Source organism: Ranitomeya variabilis, chromosome 2 (genome assembly GCF_051348905.1).
Source record: "Ranitomeya variabilis isolate aRanVar5 chromosome 2, aRanVar5.hap1, whole genome shotgun sequence".
Taxonomy (NCBI): domain Eukaryota; kingdom Metazoa; phylum Chordata; class Amphibia; order Anura; family Dendrobatidae; genus Ranitomeya; species Ranitomeya variabilis.
In genome coordinates, this window is record NC_135233.1 from 141,043,593 (window position 1) to 141,058,382 (window position 14,790).

A 14,790-nucleotide genomic window follows, 5' to 3' on the forward strand; every position below is an offset into this window, starting at 1 on the left:
GGTTACTGATTGCCGGTGGCTGTGAGCGCCCCCCTGTGGTCGGCGCTCACAGCACACCTGCAAATCTGCTGTGTAGCAGCGATCTTATGATCACTGCTGCATAGCAGAGCCGATCGGGCTGTGCCTGCTTCTAGCCTCCCATGGAGGCTATTGAAGCATGGCAAAAGTAAAAAAAAAAAGTTTTTAAAAATGTGAAAAAAATAAAAAAAATATAAAAGTTTAAATCACCCCCCTTTCGCCCCAATCAAAATAAATCAATAAAAAAAAACCCAACCTACACATATTTGGTATCGCCGCGTTCAGAATCGCCCGATCTATCAATAAAAAAAAAGCATTAACCTGATCGCTAAATGGCGTAATGAGAAAAAAATTCGAAACGCCAGATTTACGTTTTTTTGGTCGCCACGACATTGCATTAAAATGCAATAACGGGCGATCAAAAGAACGTATCTACACCAAAATGCTATCATTAAAAACGCCAGCTCGGCACGCAAAAAATAAGCCCTCACCTGACCCCAGATCACGAAAAATGGAGACGCTACGAGTATCGGAAAATGGCGCAATTTTGTTTTGTTTTGTTTTTTGCAAAGTTTGGAATTTTTTTTCACCACTTAGGTGAAAAATAACCTAGTCATGTTGGGTGTCTATAAACTCGTAGTGACCTGGAGAATCATAATGGCAAGTCAGTTTTAGCATTTAGTGAACCTAGCAAAATAGGCAAGCAAAAAACAAGTGTGGGATTGCACTTTTTTTGCAATTTCACTGCACTTGGAATTTTTTTCCCGTTTTCTAGTACACGACATGCTAAAACCAATGATGTCGTTCAAAAGTACAACTCGTCCCGCAAAAAATAAGCCCTCACATGGCCAAATTGACGGAAAAATAAAAAAGTTATGGCTCTGGGAAGGAGGGGAGCGAAAAACGAAAATGGAAAAACGGAAAAAGCTCCGGGGGTGAAGGGGTTAAGTTCCAAACTTAAAATTTGAGGGGCCTCGAACCCCACTCCTGGTATGAGTCTTATACTTGAAATTCTACAAGTTTCTGAAAATTGAGTAATGTTTGAGCAAAAGAAAAGTTCTTGTTGCCAGATAGCACAGTATTAAACCTTCAATGCACCTGACAATCGCCCTTTTATGTTTATTTTTTCCATTATGAGATGAATCTCTAGTACATTAGAGCATGATATTACAGTAAGCTCCAAACTTAAAAATTGAGGGGTTCGAACCTCATTCCTGGTATGAGTTGTACACTTGAAATTCTACAAGATTTCTGAATAATGATTAATATTTCAGCAAAAGAATTGTTCTTGTTGCCAGAGAGTGCAGTATTAACCCTTCAATTAACCCTTTAATATGCCCTTTTATGTTTATTTTTTCCATTATGAGATGAATCTCTAGTACCTTAGAGCATGATATTACAGTAAGCTCCAAACTTAAAAATTGAGGGGTTCGAACCTCATTTCTGGTATGAGTTTTACACTTGAAATTCTACAAGATTTCTAAAAAATGATTATTATTTCAGCAAAAGAATTGTTCTTGTTGCCAGAGAGTGCAGTATTAACCCTTCCATACGCCCATTTATGTTTATTTTTTCCATTATGAGATTAATCTCTAGTACATTAGAGCATGATATTACATTAAGTTCCAAACTTAAAAATTGAGGGGGTTCAAACCCCACTCCTGGTATGATTTTTATACTTCAAATTCTACAAGGTTTCTGAAAATGGAGTAATGTTTGAGCACAAGAAAAGTTTGTGTTGCCCGATAGCACAGTATTAATCTTCAATATACCTGACTATCGCCCTTTTATGTTTATTTTTTCCATTATGAGATGAATCTCTAGTACATTAGAGCATGATATTACAGTAAGTTCCAAACTTAAAAATTGAGGAAAATGTAGGGATTAAGGCCAATTTGAATATTTGAGGTAAATATTCAAACTACAGTCCCAAAGAAACATTTGATGTTAAAATAATATCAGAAATATAGCGCAATCCATTCACAAAAAACATTATCTATTAGAGGGGGGTAATCCAGAAAAAAACATGGCCAGTGTGCGTAGGATGTCATGAAATGTAAAATACGCCTGAGAAAATCTGGCCTATGGTAAAGTGATGAATTTGACAAATATGAGCTTTTTTGGAGAGGTTAAAGTGTTTAAATAAACTAAAACCTTGTGCTTAGTGTTGTTGACAAATCTCGATGGCATTTTATTCTAATATTCACTCTTGGTCACCACACTAAACATGTAATCAAAAATGAAAATCTACAAAAGGGGAAAAATATTTTTTTCTGGATGAAATTTACAGTCAACAGTAAGGCTCCCATTAAAAGTCTGTGTATTGCTCTTGATAAGTGTCTTAAAAAAATCTGTTAGTGCAAACTTCATAAGAGAGCACACATTCAATAAACACTAGCTGCCTACAAAATCCAAAACTTCATGTGCATTCACCAGGATGGCCGAGTGGTTAAGGCGTTGGACTTAAGATCCAATGGATATGTATCCTCGTGGGTTCGAACCCCACTCCTGGTATGAGTTTTACACTTGAAATTCTACAAGATTTCTGAAAAAAGAGTAATGTTTCAGCAAAAGAAATGTTCTTGTAGCCAGGTAGTGCAGTATTAACCCTTCAGTGCCCCTGACTATCACCCTTTAATGTTTATTTTTTTCCATTATGAAATGAATCTCTAGTACATTAGAGCATGATATTACATTAAGTTCCAAACTTAAAATTTGAGGGGCCTCGAACCCCACTCCTGGTATGAGTCTTATACTTGAAATTCTACAAGTTTCTGAAAATGGAGTAATGTTTGAGCAAAAGAAAAGTTCTTGTTGCCAGATAGCACAGTATTAAACCTTCAATGCACCTGACAATCGCCCTTTTATGTTTATTTTTTCCATTATGAGATGAATCTCTAGTACATTAGAGCATGATATTACAGTAAGCTCCAAACTTAAAAATTGAGGGGTTCGAACCTCATTCCTGGTATGAGTTGTACACTTGAAATTCTACAAGATTTCTGAATAATGATTAATATTTCAGCAAAAGAATTGTTCTTGTTGCCAGAGAGTGCAGTATTAACCCTTCAATTAACCCTTTAATATGCCCTTTTATGTTTATTTTTTCCATTATGAGATGAATCTCTAGTACCTTAGAGCATGATATTACAGTAAGCTCCAAACTTAAAAATTGAGGGGTTCGAACCTCATTTCTGGTATGAGTTTTACACTTGAAATTCTACAAGATTTCTAAAAAATGATTATTATTTCAGCAAAAGAATTGTTCTTGTTGCCAGAGAGTGCAGTATTAACCCTTCCATACGCCCATTTATGTTTATTTTTTCCATTATGAGATTAATCTCTAGTACATTAGAGCATGATATTACATTAAGTTCCAAACTTAAAAATTGAGGGGGTTCAAACCCCACTCCTGGTATGATTTTTATACTTCAAATTCTACAAGGTTTCTGAAAATGGAGTAATGTTTGAGCACAAGAAAAGTTTGTGTTGCCCGATAGCACAGTATTAATCTTCAATATACCTGACTATCGCCCTTTTATGTTTATTTTTTCCATTATGAGATGAATCTCTAGTACATTAGAGCATGATATTACAGTAAGTTCCAAACTTAAAAATTGAGGAAAATGTAGGGATTAAGGCCAATTTGAATATTTGAGGTAAATATTCAAACTACAGTCCCAAAGAAACATTTGATGTTAAAATAATATCAGAAATATAGCGCAATCCATTCACAAAAAACATTATCTACTAGAGGGGGGTAATCCAGAAAAAAACATGGCCAGTGTGCGTAGGATGTCATGAAATGTAAAATACGCCTGAGAAAATCTGGCCTATGGTAAAGTGATGAATTTGACAAATATGAGCTTTTTTGGAGAGGTTAAAGTGTTTAAATAAACTAAAACCTTGTGCTTAGTGTTGTTGACAAATCTCGATGGCATTTTATTCTAATATTCACTCTTGGTCACCACACTAAACATGTAATCAAAAATGAAAATCTACAAAAGGGGAAAAATATTTTTTTCTGGATGAAATTTACAGTCAACAGTAAGGTTCCCATTAAAAGTCTGTGTATTGCTCTTGATAAGTGTCTTAAAAAAATCTGTTAGTGCAAACTTCATAAGAGAGCACACATTCAATAAACACTAGCTGCCTACGAAATCCAAAACTTCATGTGCATTCACCAGGATGGCCGAGTGGTTAAGGCGTTGGACTTAAGATCCAATGGATATGTATCCTCGTGGGTTCGAACCACACTCCTGGTATGAGTTTTACACTTGAAATTCTACAAGATTTCTGAAAAAAGAGTAATGTTTCAGCAAAAGAAATGTTCTTGTAGCCAGGTAGTGCAGTATTAACCCTTCAGTGCCCCTGACTATCACCCTTTAATGTTTATTTTTTTCCATTATGAGATGAATCTCTAGTACATTAGAGCATGATATTACATTAAGTTCCAAACTTAAAATTTGAGGGGCCTCGAACCCCACTCCTGGTATGAGTCTTATACTTGAAATTCTACAAGTTTCTGAAAATGGAGTAATGTTTGAGCAAAAGAAAAGTTCTTGTTGCCAGATAGCACAGTATTAAAACTTCAATGCACCTGACAATCGCCCTTTTATGTTTATTTTTTCCATTATGAGATGAATCTCTAGTACATTAGAGCATGATATTACAGTAAGCTCCAAACTTAAAAATTGAGGGGTTCGTACCTCATTCCTGGTATGAGTTGTACACTTGAAATTCTACAAGATTTCTGAATAATGATTAATATTTCAGCAAAAGAATTGTTCTTGTTGCCAGAGAGTGCAGTATTAACCCTTCAATTAACCCTTTAATATGCCCTTTTATGTTTATTTTTTCCATTATGAGATGAATCTCTAGTACCTTAGAGCATGATATTACAGTAAGCTCCAAACTTAAAAATTGAGGGTTCGAACCTCATTTCTGGTATGAGTTTTACACTTGAAATTCTACAAGATTTCTAAAAAATTATTATTATTTCAGCAAAAGAATTGTTCTTGTTGCCAGAGAGTGCAGTATTAACCCTTCCATACGCCCATTTATGTTTATTTTTTCCATTATGAGATTAATCTCTAGTACATTAGAGCATGATATTACATTAAGTTCCAAACTTAAAAATTGAGGGGGTTCAAACCCCACTCCTGGTATGATTTTTATACTTCAAATTCTACAAGGTTTCTGAAAATGGAGTAATGTTTGAGCACAAGAAAAGTTTGTGTTGCCCGATAGCACAGTATTAATCTTCAATATACCTGACTATCGCCCTTTTATGTTTATTTTTTCCATTATGAGATGAATCTCTAGTACATTAGAGCATGATATTACAGTAAGTTCCAAACTTAAAAATTGAGGAAAATGTAGGGATTAAGGCCAATTTGAATATTTGAGGTAAATATTCAAACTACAGTCCCAAAGAAACATTTGATGTTAAAATAATATCAGAAATATAGCGCAATCCATTCACAAAAAACATTATCTACTAGAGGGGGGTAATCCAGAAAAAAACATGGCCAGTGTGCGTAGGATGTCATGAAATGTAAAATACGCCTGAGAAAATCTGGCCTATGGTAAAGTGATGAATTTGACAAATATGAGCTTTTTTGGAGAGGTTAAAGTGTTTAAATAAACTAAAACCTTGTGCTTAGTGTTGTTGACAAATCTCAATGGCATTTTATTCTAATATTCACTCTTGGCCACCACACTAAACATGTAATCAAAAATGAAAATCTACAAAAGGGGAAAAATATTTTTTTCTGGATGAAATTTACAGTCAACAGTAAGGTTCCCATTAAAAGTCTGTGTATTGCTCTTGATAAGTGTCTTAAAAAAATCTGTTAGTGCAAACTTCATAAGAGAGCACACATTCAATAAACACTAGCTGCCTACGAAATCCAAAACTTCATGTGCATTCACCAGGATGGCCGAGTGGTTAAGGTGTTGGACTTAAGATCCAATGGATATGTATCCTCGTGGGTTCGAACCCCACTCCTGGTATGAGTTTTACACTTGAAATTCTACAAGATTTCTGAAAAAAGAGTAATGTTTCAGCAAAAGAAATGTTCTTGTAGCCAGGTAGTGCAGTATTAACCCTTCAGTGCCCCTGACTATCACCCTTTAATGTTTATTTTTTTCCATTATGAGATGAATCTCTAGTACATTAGAGCATGATATTACATTAAGTTCCAAACTTAAAATTTGAGGGGCCTCGAACCCCACTCCTGGTATGAGTCTTATACTTGAAATTCTACAAGTTTCTGAAAATTGAGTAATGTTTGAGCAAAAGAAAAGTTCTTGTTGCCAGATAGCACAGTATTAAACCTTCAATGCACCTGACAATCGCCCTTTTATGTTTATTTTTTCCATTATGAGATGAATCTCTAGTACATTAGAGCATGATATTACAGTAAGCTCCAAACTTAAAAATTGAGGGGTTCGAACCTCATTCCTGGTATGAGTTGTACACTTGAAATTCTACAAGATTTCTGAATAATGATTAATATTTCAGCAAAAGAATTGTTCTTGTTGCCAGAGAGTGCAGTATTAACCCTTCAATTAACCCTTTAATATGCCCTTTTATGTTTATTTTTTCCATTATGAGATGAATCTCTAGTACCTTAGAGCATGATATTACAGTAAGCTCCAAACTTAAAAATTGAGGGGTTCGAACCTCATTTCTGGTATGAGTTTTACACTTGAAATTCTACAAGATTTCTAAAAAATGATTATTATTTCAGCAAAAGAATTGTTCTTGTTGCCAGAGAGTGCAGTATTAACCCTTCCATACGCCCATTTATGTTTATTTTTTCCATTATGAGATTAATCTCTAGTACATTAGAGCATGATATTACATTAAGTTCCAAACTTAAAAATTGAGGGGGTTCAAACCCCACTCCTGGTATGATTTTTATACTTCAAATTCTACAAGGTTTCTGAAAATGGAGTAATGTTTGAGCACAAGAAAAGTTTGTGTTGCCCGATAGCACAGTATTAATCTTCAATATACCTGACTATCGCCCTTTTATGTTTATTTTTTCCATTATGAGATGAATCTCTAGTACATTAGAGCATGATATTACAGTAAGTTCCAAACTTAAAAATTGAGGAAAATGTAGGGATTAAGGCCAATTTGAATATTTGAGGTAAATATTCAAACTACAGTCCCAAAGAAACATTTGATGTTAAAATAATATCAGAAATATAGCGCAATCCATTCACAAAAAACATTATCTATTAGAGGGGGGTAATCCAGAAAAAAACATGGCCAGTGTGCGTAGGATGTCATGAAATGTAAAATACGCCTGAGAAAATCTGGCCTATGGTAAAGTGATGAATTTGACAAATATGAGCTTTTTTGGAGAGGTTAAAGTGTTTAAATAAACTAAAACCTTGTGCTTAGTGTTGTTGACAAATCTCGATGGCATTTTATTCTAATATTCACTCTTGGTCACCACACTAAACATGTAATCAAAAATGAAAATCTACAAAAGGGGAAAAATATTTTTTTCTGGATGAAATTTACAGTCAACAGTAAGGTTCCCATTAAAAGTCTGTGTATTGCTCTTGATAAGTGTCTTAAAAAAATCTGTTAGTGCAAACTTCATAAGAGAGCACACATTCAATAAACACTAGCTGCCTACGAAATCCAAAACTTCATGTGCATTCACCAGGATGGCCGAGTGGTTAAGGCGTTGGACTTAAGATCCAATGGATATGTATCCTCGTGGGTTCGAACCCCACTCCTGGTATGAGTTTTACACTTGAAATTCTACAAGATTTCTGAAAAAAGAGTAATGTTTCAGCAAAAGAAATGTTCTTGTAGCCAGGTAGTGCAGTATTAACCCTTCAGTTCCCCTGACTATCACCCTTTAATGTTTATTTTTTTCCATTATGAGATGAATCTCTAGTACATTAGAGCATGATATTACATTAAGTTCCAAACTTAAAATTTGAGGGGCCTCGAACCCCACTCCTGGTATGAGTCTTATACTTGAAATTCTACAAGTTTCTGAAAATTGAGTAATGTTTGTGCAAAAGAAAAGTTCTTGTTGCCAGATAGCACAGTATTAAACCTTCAATGCACCTGACAATCGCCCTTTTATGTTTATTTTTTCCATTATGAGATGAATCTCTAGTACATTAGAGCATGATATTACAGTAAGCTCCAAACTTAAAAATTGAGGGGTTCGAACCTCATTCCTGGTATGAGTTGTACACTTGAAATTCTACAAGATTTCTGAATAATGATTAATATTTCAGCAAAAGAATTGTTCTTGTTGCCAGAGAGTGCAGTATTAACCCTTCAATTAACCCTTTAATATGCCCTTTTATGTTTATTTTTTCCATTATGAGATGAATCTCTAGTACCTTAGAGCATGATATTACAGTAAGCTCCAAACTTAAAAATTGAGGGGTTCGAACCTCATTTCTGGTATGAGTTTTACACTTGAAATTCTACAAGATTTCTAAAAAATGATTATTATTTCAGCAAAAGAATTGTTCTTGTTGCCAGAGAGTGCAGTATTAACCCTTCCATACGCCCATTTATGTTTATTTTTTCCATTATGAGATTAATCTCTAGTACATTAGAGCATGATATTACATTAAGTTCCAAACTTAAAAATTGAGGGGGTTCAAACCCCACTCCTGGTATGATTTTTATACTTCAAATTCTACAAGGTTTCTGAAAATGGAGTAATGTTTGAGCACAAGAAAAGTTTGTGTTGCCCGATAGCACAGTATTAATCTTCAATATACCTGACTATCGCCCTTTTATGTTTATTTTTTCCATTATGAGATGAATCTCTAGTACATTAGAGCATGATATTACAGTAAGTTCCAAACTTAAAAATTGAGGAAAATGTAGGGATTAAGGCCAATTTGAATATTTGAGGTAAATATTCAAACTACAGTCCCAAAGAAACATTTGATGTTAAAATAATATCAGAAATATAGCGCAATCCATTCACAAAAAACATTATCTATTAGAGGGGGGTAATCCAGAAAAAAACATGGCCAGTGTGCGTAGGATGTCATGAAATGTAAAATACGCCTGAGAAAATCTGGCCTATGGTAAAGTGATGAATTTGACAAATATGAGCTTTTTTGGAGAGGTTAAAGTGTTTAAATAAACTAAAACCTTGTGCTTAGTGTTGTTGACAAATCTCGATGGCATTTTATTCTAATATTCACTCTTGGTCACCACACTAAACATGTAATCAAAAATGAAAATCTACAAAAGGGGAAAAATATTTTTTTCTGGATGAAATTTACAGTCAACAGTAAGGTTCCCATTAAAAGTCTGTGTATTGCTCTTGATAAGTGTCTTAAAAAAATCTGTTAGTGCAAACTTCATAAGAGAGCACACATTCAATAAACACTAGCTGCCTACGAAATCCAAAACTTCATGTGCATTCACCAGGATGGCCGAGTGGTTAAGGCGTTGGACTTAAGATCCAATGGATATGTATCCTCGTGGGTTCGAACCCCACTCCTGGTATGAGTTTTACACTTGAAATTCTACAAGATTTCTGAAAAAAGAGTAATGTTTCAGCAAAAGAAATGTTCTTGTAGCCAGGTAGTGCAGTATTAACCCTTCAGTTCCCCTGACTATCACCCTTTAATGTTTATTTTTTTCCATTATGAGATGAATCTCTAGTACATTAGAGCATGATATTACATTAAGTTCCAAACTTAAAATTTGAGGGGCCTCGAACCCCACTCCTGGTATGAGTCTTATACTTGAAATTCTACAAGTTTCTGAAAATTGAGTAATGTTTGTGCAAAAGAAAAGTTCTTGTTGCCAGATAGCACAGTATTAAACCTTCAATGCACCTGACAATCGCCCTTTTATGTTTATTTTTTCCATTATGAGATGAATCTCTAGTACATTAGAGCATGATATTACAGTAAGCTCCAAACTTAAAAATTGAGGGGTTCGAACCTCATTCCTGGTATGAGTTGTACACTTGAAATTCTACAAGATTTCTGAATAATGATTAATATTTCAGCAAAAGAATTGTTCTTGTTGCCAGAGAGTGCAGTATTAACCCTTCAATTAACCCTTTAATATGCCCTTTTATGTTTATTTTTTCCATTATGAGATGAATCTCTAGTACCTTAGAGCATGATATTACAGTAAGCTCCAAACTTAAAAATTGAGGGGTTCGAACCTCATTTCTGGTATGAGTTTTACACTTGAAATTCTACAAGATTTCTAAAAAATGATTATTATTTCAGCAAAAGAATTGTTCTTGTTGCCAGAGAGTGTAGTATTAACCCTTCCATACGCCCATTTATGTTTATTTTTTCCATTATGAGATTAATCTCTAGTACATTAGAGCATGATATTACATTAAGTTCCAGACTTAAAAATTGAGGGGGTTCAAACCCCACTCCTGGTATGATTTTTATACTTCAAATTCTACAAGGTTTCTGAAAATGGAGTAATGTTTGAGCACAAGAAAAGTTTGTGTTGCCCGATAGCACAGTATTAATCTTCAATATACCTGACTATCGCCCTTTTATGTTTATTTTTTCCATTATGAGATGAATCTCTAGTACATTAGAGCATGATATTACAGTAAGTTCCAAACTTAAAAATTGAGGAAAATGTAGGGATTAAGGCCAATTTGAATATTTGAAGTAAATATTCAAACTACAGTCCCAAAGAAACATTTGATGTTAAAATAATATCAGAAATATAGCGCAATCCATTCACAAAAAACATTATCTACTAGAGGGGGGTAATCCAGAAAAAAACATGGCCAGTGTGCGTAGGATGTCATGAAATGTAAAATACGCCTGAGAAAATCTGGCCTATGGTAAAGTGATGAATTTGACAAATATGAGCTTTTTTGGAGAGGTTAAAGTGTTTAAATAAACTAAAACCTTGTGCTTAGTGTTGTTGACAAATCTTGATGGCATTTTATTCTAATATTCACTCTTGGTCACCACACTAAACATGTAATCAAAAATGAAAATCTACAAAAGGGGAAAAATATTTTTTTCTGGATGAAATTTACAGTCAACAGTAAGGTTCCCATTAAAAGTCTGTGTATTGCTCTTGATAAGTGTCTTAAAAAAATCTGTTAGTGCAAACTTCATAAGAGAGCACACATTCAATAAACACTAGCTGCCTACGAAATCCAAAACTTCATGTGCATTCACCAGGATGGCCGAGTGGTTAAGGCGTTGGACTTAAGATCCAATGGATATGTATCCTCGTGGGTTCGAACCCCACTCCTGGTATGAGTTTTACACTTGAAATTCTACAAGATTTCTGAAAAAAGAGTAATGTTTCAGCAAAAGAAATGTTCTTGTAGCCAGGTAGTGCAGTATTAACCCTTCAGTGCCCCTGACTATCACCCTTTAATGTTTATTTTTTTCCATTATGAGATGAATCTCTAGTACATTAGAGCATGATATTACATTAAGTTCCAAACTTAAAATTTGAGGGGCCTCGAATCCCACTCCTGGTATGAGTCTTATACTTGAAATTCTACAAGTTTCTGAAAATGGAGTAATGTTTGAGCAAAAGAAAAGTTCTTGTTGCCAGATAGCACAGTATTAAACCTTCAATGCACCTGACAATCGCCCTTTTATGTTTATTTTTTCCATTATGAGATGAATCTCTAGTACATTAGAGCATGATATTACAGTAAGCTCCAAACTTAAAAATTGAGGGGTTCGAACCTCATTCCTGGTATGAGTTGTACACTTGAAATTCTACAAGATTTCTGAATAATGATTAATATTTCAGCAAAAGAATTGTTCTTGTTGCCAGAGAGTGCAGAATTAACCCTTCAATTAACCCTTTAATATGCCCTTTTATGTTTATTTTTTCCATTATGAGATGAATCTCTAGTACCTTAGAGCATGATATTACAGTAAGCTCCAAACTTAAAAATTGAGGGGTTCGAACCTCATTTCTGGTATGAGTTTTACACTTGAAATTCTACAAGATTTCTAAAAAATTATTATTATTTCAGCAAAAGAATTGTTCTTGTTGCCAGAGAGTGCAGTATTAACCCTTCCATACGCCCATTTATGTTTATTTTTTCCATTATGAGATTAATCTCTAGTACATTAGAGCATGATATTACATTAAGTTCCAAACTTAAAAATTGAGGGGGTTCAAACCCCACTCCTGGTATGATTTTTATACTTCAAATTCTACAAGGTTTCTGAAAATGGAGTAATGTTTGAGCACAAGAAAAGTTTATGTTGCCCGATAGCACAGTATTAATCTTCAATATACCTGACTATCGCCCTTTTATGTTTATTTTTTCCATTATGAGATGAGTCTCTAGTACATTAGAGCATGATATTACAGTAAGTTCCAAACTTAAAAATTGAGGAAAATGTAGGGATTAAGGCAAATTTGAATATTTGAGGTAAATATTTAAACTACAGTCCCAAAGAAACATTTGATGTTAAAATAATATCAGAAATATAGCGCAATCCAGTCACAAAAAACATTATCTACTAGAGGGGGGTAATCCAGAAAAAAACATGGCCAGTGTGCGTAGGATGTCATGAAATGTAAAATACGCCTGAGAAAATCTGGCCTATGGTAAAGTGATGAATTTGACAAATATGAGCTTTTTTGGAGAGGTTAAAGTGTTTAAATAAACTAAAACCTTGTGCTTAGTGTTGTTGACAAATCTTGATGGCATTTTATTCTAATATTCACTCTTGGTCACCACACTAAACATGTAATCAAAAATGAAAATCTACAAAAGGGGAAAAATATTTTTTTCTGGATGAAATTTACAGTCAACAGTAAGGTTCCCATTAAAAGTCTGTGTATTGCTCTTGATAAGTGTCTTAAAAAAATCTGTTAGTGCAAACTTCATAAGAGAGCACACATTCAATAAACACTAGCTGCCTACGAAATCCAAAACTTCATGTGCATTCACCAGGATGGCCGAGTGGTTAAGGCGTTGGACTTAAGATCCAATGGATATGTATCCTCGTGGGTTCGAACCCCACTCCTGGTATGAGTTTTACACTTGAAATTCTACAAGATTTCTGAAAAAAGAGTAATGTTTCAGCAAAAGAAATGTTCTTGTAGCCAGGTAGTGCAGTATTAACCCTTCAGTTCCCCTGACTATCACCCTTTAATGTTTATTTTTTTCCATTATGAGATGAATCTCTAGTACATTAGAGCATGATATTACATTAAGTTCCAAACTTAAAATTTGAGGGGCCTCGAATCCCACTCCTGGTATGAGTCTTATACTTGAAATTCTACAAGTTTCTGAAAATGGAGTAATGTTTGAGCAAAAGAAAAGTTCTTGTTGCCAGATAGCACAGTATTAAACCTTCAATGCACCTGACAATCGCCCTTTTATGTTTATTTTTTCCATTATGAGATGAATCTCTAGTACATTAGAGCATGATATTACAGTAAGCTCCAAACTTAAAAATTGAGGGGTTCGAACCTCATTCCTGGTATGAGTTGTACACTTGAAATTCTACAAGATTTCTGAATAATGATTAATATTTCAGCAAAAGAATTGTTCTTGTTGCCAGAGAGTGCAGAATTAACCCTTCAATTAACCCTTTAATATGCCCTTTTATGTTTATTTTTTCCATTATGAGATGAATCTCTAGTACCTTAGAGCATGATATTACAGTAAGCTCCAAACTTAAAAATTGAGGGGTTCGAACCTCATTTCTGGTATGAGTTTTACACTTGAAATTCTACAAGATTTCTAAAAAATTATTATTATTTCAGCAAAAGAATTGTTCTTGTTGCCAGAGAGTGCAGTATTAACCCTTCCATACGCCCATTTATGTTTATTTTTTCCATTATGAGATTAATCTCTAGTACATTAGAGCATGATATTACATTAAGTTCCAAACTTAAAAATTGAGGGGGTTCAAACCCCACTCCTGGTATGATTTTTATACTTCAAATTCTACAAGGTTTCTGAAAATGGAGTAATGTTTGAGCACAAGAAAAGTTTATGTTGCCCGATAGCACAGTATTAATCTTCAATATACCTGACTATCGCCCTTTTATGTTTATTTTTTCCATTATGAGATGAGTCTCTAGTACATTAGAGCATGATATTACAGTAAGTTCCAAACTTAACCCCTTAAGCCCCGAGGGTGGTTTGCACGTTAATGACCGGGCCAATTTTTACAATTCTGACCACTGTCCCTTTATGAGGTTATAACTCTGGAACGCTTCAACGGATCCCAGTGATTCTGACATTGTTTTCTCGTGACATATTGTACTTCATGATAGTGGTAAAATTTCTTTGATATTACCTGAGTTTATTTGTGAAAAAAATGGAAATTTGGCGAAAATTTTGAAAATTTTGCAATTTTCCAACTTTGAATTTTTATGCCCTTAAATCACAGAGATATGTCACACAAAATACTTAATAAGTAACATTTCCCACATGTCTACTTTACATCAGCACAATTTTGGAAACAAATTTTTTTTTGTTAGGGAGTTATAAGGGTTAAAAGTTGACCAGCAATTTCTCATTTTTACAACAAAATTTACAAAACCATTTTTTTTAGGGACCACCTCACATTTGAAGTCACATTTAGGGGTCTATATAGCAAAAAATACCCAAAAGTGACACCATTCTAAAAACTGCACCCCTCAAGCTGATCAAAACCACATCCAAGAAGTTTATTAACCCTTCTGGTGCTTCATGAGAGCTAAAGCAATGTTGAAGGAAAAAATGAAAATTTAACTTTTTAGTCATGAAAACGATCTTTTAGCAACAATTT

At 34.2% G+C, this 14,790-nt stretch overlaps 7 non-coding genes across 7 annotated transcripts; all 7 read left to right on the forward strand.

The window, feature by feature from the left end:
* Window positions 1-2,449: 2,449 nt before the first annotated feature.
* TRNAL-UAA (transfer RNA leucine (anticodon UAA)) lies at window positions 2,450-2,532 on the forward strand. Its single transcript has one exon. It is a non-coding gene; the product is annotated as a tRNA-Leu (tRNA).
* Window positions 2,533-4,200: 1,668 nt separating this feature from the next.
* TRNAL-UAA (transfer RNA leucine (anticodon UAA)) lies at window positions 4,201-4,283 on the forward strand. The gene has a single exon. It is a non-coding gene; the product is annotated as a tRNA-Leu (tRNA).
* A 1,667-nt stretch (window positions 4,284-5,950) lies between these two features.
* TRNAL-UAA (transfer RNA leucine (anticodon UAA)) lies at window positions 5,951-6,033 on the forward strand. The gene has a single exon. It is a non-coding gene; the product is annotated as a tRNA-Leu (tRNA).
* Window positions 6,034-7,701: 1,668 nt separating this feature from the next.
* TRNAL-UAA (transfer RNA leucine (anticodon UAA)) lies at window positions 7,702-7,784 on the forward strand. Its single transcript has one exon. It is a non-coding gene; the product is annotated as a tRNA-Leu (tRNA).
* A 1,668-nt stretch (window positions 7,785-9,452) lies between these two features.
* TRNAL-UAA (transfer RNA leucine (anticodon UAA)) lies at window positions 9,453-9,535 on the forward strand. Its single transcript has one exon. It is a non-coding gene; the product is annotated as a tRNA-Leu (tRNA).
* Window positions 9,536-11,203: 1,668 nt separating this feature from the next.
* On the forward strand, window positions 11,204-11,286 carry TRNAL-UAA (transfer RNA leucine (anticodon UAA)). Its single transcript has one exon. It is a non-coding gene; the product is annotated as a tRNA-Leu (tRNA).
* A 1,668-nt stretch (window positions 11,287-12,954) lies between these two features.
* Window positions 12,955-13,037, forward strand: TRNAL-UAA (transfer RNA leucine (anticodon UAA)). Its single transcript has one exon. It is a non-coding gene; the product is annotated as a tRNA-Leu (tRNA).
* Window positions 13,038-14,790: the final 1,753 nt, after the last annotated feature.